Source organism: Octodon degus, unplaced genomic scaffold (assembly GCF_000260255.1).
Source record: "Octodon degus isolate 3935 unplaced genomic scaffold, OctDeg1.0 scaffold00110, whole genome shotgun sequence".
In the NCBI taxonomy this organism is placed as follows: Eukaryota; Metazoa; Chordata; class Mammalia; order Rodentia; family Octodontidae; genus Octodon; species Octodon degus.
Window position 1 is genome coordinate 1,035,731 of NW_004524686.1, and position 6,009 is coordinate 1,041,739.

The 6,009-nt window shown below is 35.7% G+C and overlaps 1 protein-coding gene across 2 annotated transcripts in view; it reads left to right on the forward strand.

Annotated features, from left to right (window-relative positions):
* Zmat3 (zinc finger matrin-type 3) overlaps nt 1-6,009 on the forward strand; it is a 51,412-nt gene that overhangs the window by 175 nt on the left and 45,228 nt on the right. The gene's annotated exons all lie outside the window — the stretch shown is intronic.

Below are 6,009 nucleotides of genomic sequence, written 5' to 3' on the forward strand. Positions count from 1 at the left end.
CCCCTTCTTTCTCCCTCTTTTCATTGAAAGCTTTGAACTGCTTGTTATTACTGGTCTAATTTTATTCTTTGCCCTGTGGAAAACTAGATTTCCAAGCACCATTTGTTAAAAAGACTCTCTTTTCTCCAGCATGTTTTTGGCCCTTGTCAGAAATCAGTTGAGTGAAGGTGTGTAAGATTGTTTCTGTGCCTATTTTACTCGTCTCCATATCTATTTTTATGCCAGTATCATGGTGTTTTTGTTATGATAGCTTCATAGGGTAATTTGAAATCTGGAATTGTGATGCCTCCTGCTTTGTTCCTTTTGGTCAAGCTTCTTTGACTATTCTGGGTGTATTCTGATTTTATATACATTTAAGATTTTTTTTTCTAGTTCTGTAAATAATGTTGTGAGCATTTTAATATGGACTGTATTGAATCTATGAATAGAGATTATGGGCATATAGTATGGTAATAGGGGCATTTTAATTATATTAAGTCTGCCTATCTAGGAACAAGGATATTTTTCCACTTTCTAATACCTCCAATCTCTTTTTTCAGTCTGTGGTTTTCTTTTTCTTTTTTTTAGGGAAGGGTCTGCAGGGTGTTGCATCTCACTACTAGATCAGACTTGTAGTGATTCACCTGTTTATAGCCTCCCAAGAGCTGGGATTACAAGTGCATGCCACCTTGCCCAGTATCAATTGCTGTCTCAGCATGCCCCAGGGGCGGGGCCAGCACTGCAGGCTCAGGGATCGAAACCCTAGCCCCTGTGCCTGCTTGCAGGTGCTTTCATTTGCTGAGCTATTTGGCCGGCCCCAGTCTATAATTTTCAATGCTGAGTTCTTCAACTTTTTTATTTAGGCTGAATCCTAACTATTTAAATTTTATTTATTTATATTTATTTTTCACTTTGATGCTGGAAATTGAACTTAGGCCCCCATGCTTGCTAAGCAGGCACTGTGCTGCTGAGCTATCTTCCTGGCTCAGTATTTGTTTATGATTTTTTTGAAGCTGTGAATGAAATTGTTTTCCTTATTTATTCATTCATGGTTTGCTACTAGTGTATAAGAAACTACTGATATTTGTATGTTGATTTTGTATTATGCTACTTTGCTGAATTTATCAGCTTTAAAGGTTTTCTGGTGGAATATTTTTTGAATCATCTAAGAAAAGGATCAAACCCTCTTCAAATAGATATATTTGATTCTTCATTTTCCTATTTGTATGTCTGTTATCTTTTTCCCTTACCTTGTTGCTGTGGCTAAAGTTTCAAGTATTATATTGGACAGGAGTGGTGAGTAGACATGATTGCTTTATTCCCAATTTTAGAGAGAACACATTCTGGATTTGCCCAGTTGGTTCATATTTCCAGTGGATTTTCATATATGGCTTTTAACAGTTTGAGTTAAGATCCTTCTGTACCTATGATCATCACAGTCTTATCATGAAGGGGTGTTGGAGCTCATAGAAGTCTTCTGTTGCTTCTATTGAAATGATTGTGTGATTTTTATCTTTGATTCTATTTTTGTGGTATACCATGTTTATTGATTTACATGTGTTGTATCATTCTTAAATCTCTGGAATGAAGCCACCTTAGTCATGATGCTTGATCTTTTAAATTACTTTTTTAAAAATATATTTTAGGGAAGGGTGTACAGGGTGTTCAGGGCCTCACTACTAGATCAGACTCATAGTTATCTGCCTGTTTACAGCCTCCCAAGAGCTGGATTACAAGCACATGCCACCACGCCCAGTCTCTTAAGTGACTACTGAACACTGTTTGTAAACATTTTATTGAGGATTCTGGCATCTATCTCCATCAAGAATGTTGGCCAATAATGTTCTTTGTGTTGAGTCTTTTCTTGTTTATGGTACAGGAATGCTGACTTTATGTAATCAGTTTGAGGAGTATTTGCATTAGTTCATTGCTGAAGTGCTGGTGAAGTTCAATTGTAAATGTGGAGTCCTGAGTTCTTTATTTACTTGGTAGAGTTTTTATTAATGCATCAGTTTCATTGCCTGTTATTAGTATGTTCAAGGATTTTATATCTTCTTGGTTCAATTTTGATAACTTGTATTTGCCTAGAAATTTAATCAGTTTCCTCTAGATTCTCCAATTTATTGGAATTTTCAAAAGTTTCTTATACTCCACTGGATTTACTGGTGTCTTATGATTTCATTTTTTTATTACTGCTTACATAAATGTGGGTCTTCTCTCTAAGTTTGCCAAATTCTTTGATTAATTTATCCTTTTTCTAATGTTTAGTTTCACTTTCATTGATTTCTACTCTAATATTTATAATTTCTTTCATTCTGTTAGTTTTGGGTTTAGATTATTTTTGCTTTTCTAGGACACTGAGATGCATCATTTGATTATTATTATTATTTCATTTTTTTAGTAAGGGTCTACAGGTTCTAGAGGGTCTCACTTCGTAGATCGGATTAGTAGTGATCTGCCTGTGTTCAGCCTCCCAAGAGCTGAGATTGCAAGGTGCATGCCACCACGCCCAGTTTCAATCGCTGTCTAGTACGCCCCAGCAGGCTGGGGATCGAATCATTTGGTTATTTGTCTGGGATTGCTCTACTTTTCCAATATGTGTACTCATAGTTACTTCATGGAATTGCACAAAGAAAGCATTGTATGAAACTCTGTGCAATACTTTCAACTATATGTCTAAAACAACTTTAGTAGTATATGAATTTTTGTTATCGTTTTACTATAAATTGATGACATAAAATGAACTATAATTTAGAAAAAGCAAGGATAAAAATCTATAGTTGGTTTAAAATTCAAAGTGTTGACTTTTCAAAGGATAATCTTTAGTGAAAGAGGACTGATGCTTCTCCAGCTTTTATCCTTTGGATTATGCAGTATAGGAAATTCTTCAAACATAACCACTTGTAAGCTCCATCTTTCTGAGTCATTACATCTATATAAAGATTTGAACAAAATTGTTAGTATCTTTCTGAAAACATTTTCTACTTAAATCCATAAGAAAAATCAGTTACCTTTTTTCATTTATATCAATTTTATATTTTACATTTGTTAAATTTTTGTATGCTTTTACATTGTTATATGCCAAGGATTACTAGGCGATTTAGATTTTTTTTTTTTTTTTTGGTGGTAAAAGGGATCAGGACCTTGAACTTGCCAGGCAAGCACTTATTCCACTGAGCTATCTCCTCGGCCCATAGACTTTTATATCACTGAGAAAATCTGATTTTTTTTGCCTTCTCTAATATGAGCACTTCGTTAATGTGAGCCCAGATTCCACAAATGAAATTTCCTCCTTGCTGTCCTGCAATCCCTTAGAAATGCTGACTGCTGCACCAGGTGATTTCTCAGTCATCTCAGGGAGATTTTTCACAGGTATTATTTTGAAGAATAAGACTGCCTTGTTTTTCAAACCTGTACATATGTTCATTTGTGTATTTATGTGTTTATGCCTTTATTACAGAAAATCATTTTTCCTCACAAATCAGGTCAACTTCCTAAAATACTCTCTCATGATAAAACATTTTATTTACAGATATGAACTTCTTCCTTGTTTTCCTTTTCATATCAGTGACTTTTCTAGTAACACAAGTATATCTGAAGTTGCCTTAGAGACTGTTGCAATGCTTCCCTTTGCTGTCTTAAAATATAATATTATACAATTAAAATCATATCTTCAATTAGGAGCATCGACCAATAGTGGATACAAGAGCTTAAATCTTGTAAGCAATTTTGAGGATGATATGAAGAATGTTGACCTTGAAGACTAATGGATCATTAAAGACTTTTTAAAATTTACATGATATATAAATTATAGCTTTAGTGGTAAAAATCTCACTTTCCTCATTGAAAATGTTTTTTGACAAGTAATCCTGAGATTATAAAACATACTGATCCTACATTAAGGTGTCTCTCAATCTTCCTTATGTCTTTAATGACTTGTTCTTAAACAGTGTCTGATAGTAGCCTGAAATTTCTACTTACATCCTATTAGCCTTGAGCTGCATTCTCAGCATCTTCCCTTGATTATTACCCTTCATAACTCACAATGTTGTAAAAACAAGACACAAACAAACTAAAAGCTAAGCACACACTTGCTTGTCATCTTTATCCAGATGTTTATGAGGTCCTGAGATTTCAAAATGTTGTTAATCCAAAGCAGAGGAAAACATTAACAAGAGACTGATAAGTGTGTGCCTGCTGTACACACGCATGCGTGCACACTCCCCCCCACACAAAGTGGTAAATATAAGACTATACAGATGCACAATGAATTGACATTTCCCTAAAATAATATAGTGAGTATGGGATTAAGGGTCAGGAGGGAAGTGAGGCTTAACTTTTTTGTCCTAATAAGTATACAAAATTAAGTTCATGTAAGTGCCATCAAAATAAAGACCCAACTGGAAAATAACTAATCAGAATAAGGAAGACTTAGAATAAGAAAGACTTAGAATAAAAACAAATATCAACTCCAATAGTGCTTAGAATTGGGAAAGAAGGTATGCAGGTTGAGAGAGGGAGAAAAATTTTAGATTAAGAAAAGAATATGGAGTTTTTAGGAAAGTAGCTAATTATTTCTACTGCTTTCAGATCATAAAATTTTAACTGGGTAACACAACATCTCAGAATATAGAAAAGGAAAATGAATGCTGTGTTAAAATTATTAATTTTCCTTCTCATATAATGATAAATCGGCCCTCAGGAAGAGTATAGAATTCTAGCAACAGTAGAAAATTATTTTAAGTGCCTGAGTATAATCTAAAACTGGTCATTGTTCTATGTGCCAGTGCTATTACTTAAAAGAAAATAGATTTCATTAACTAAAGCAAAAAAAACTTTCTCTATTTAAATAATAGTAATAATATATCAAATATGAAATAGTGTATACCTGTGATAAAAAAATTGGTCATTGTAGGGCAACATTGTAACATTTTAACTTCTCACCAAATGAATTTACAGTTTTTGTTGTTTTTAACATCATGTATTTGGTGCAGGGTCTCACTACACAGCTCGGACTTGTAGTGATCCTCCTGTTTCAGCCTCCCCAGTGCTGGGATTATAGGCATGTGTCACCACATCTGGTCTTGGTGGCCAGCTCGGTGCACTTGGGGCAGGGCCACCATAGCATGTGGTGCCAGGGATAGAAGCCAGGTCCTTGCACTTGCCTAGGCAGGTGCTTAGACTGCTGAGCTATCCCCATGATCTACATTTACAGTTTTGATGCAATTCAAATTAAAATTGCAATGAAAATTGTCTTTTTTTTTGGTACTGGGGGTTGAACTCAGTACCTTGCACTTGCCAGGCAAGCACTTATTCTACTGAGCCATCTCCCCAGCCCTGTAAAGTTTCTTATAAAATTTGACAATGTGATTTTCGAGTGAATGACGATATGAGCTGGGTGTGGTGGTGCCTGCCTGTAATCCTAATACTCAGGAGGCTGAGGCAGGAGGATAGTTGTGAGTTTGAAGCCAGCCTAGGCTACATAGTGAGTTTAAGGCCAGCCTGAATTACATAGTGAGACCCTGTCTATAAAAAAAAAAAATCCTCAGAGGTCGAGGAGATGGCTCAGTGGAATAAGCACTTGCATGGCAAGTTCAATCCCTGGTTCTGCCAATAAATAAATAAATAAATAAATAAATAAATAAATAAAATTGGGGGGCTGGGAGATGGCTCAATGGAATAAGTGCTTCCCTGGGAAGTGCAAGGGACTGAGTTCAACCCCTGGGTCCGCAAAATAAATAAATAAATAAAGCAAGCAAGCAAGCAAGCAAATAATAGGCAGGGAAACAAGACAAAAGAAAAGAAAACCTAGTAAAGATATACCTACTTGTAGTTTTAGTTTTCAGCATGGTAATCTATATGAATACTTTGTCAAATGTCGGGCGCGGGCGCCCTGCTCCTCAGCCTTGCCCCTTCCGCTGGAGCTTATGCCACGAGCCTTGTTTTCTGTATAGCTTTTGGTCCCTGCTGGTAAGATTTGATTGGTTCACATAGCCCTACGAAGCAGCTGACTATTGGCCTATTGCCCAC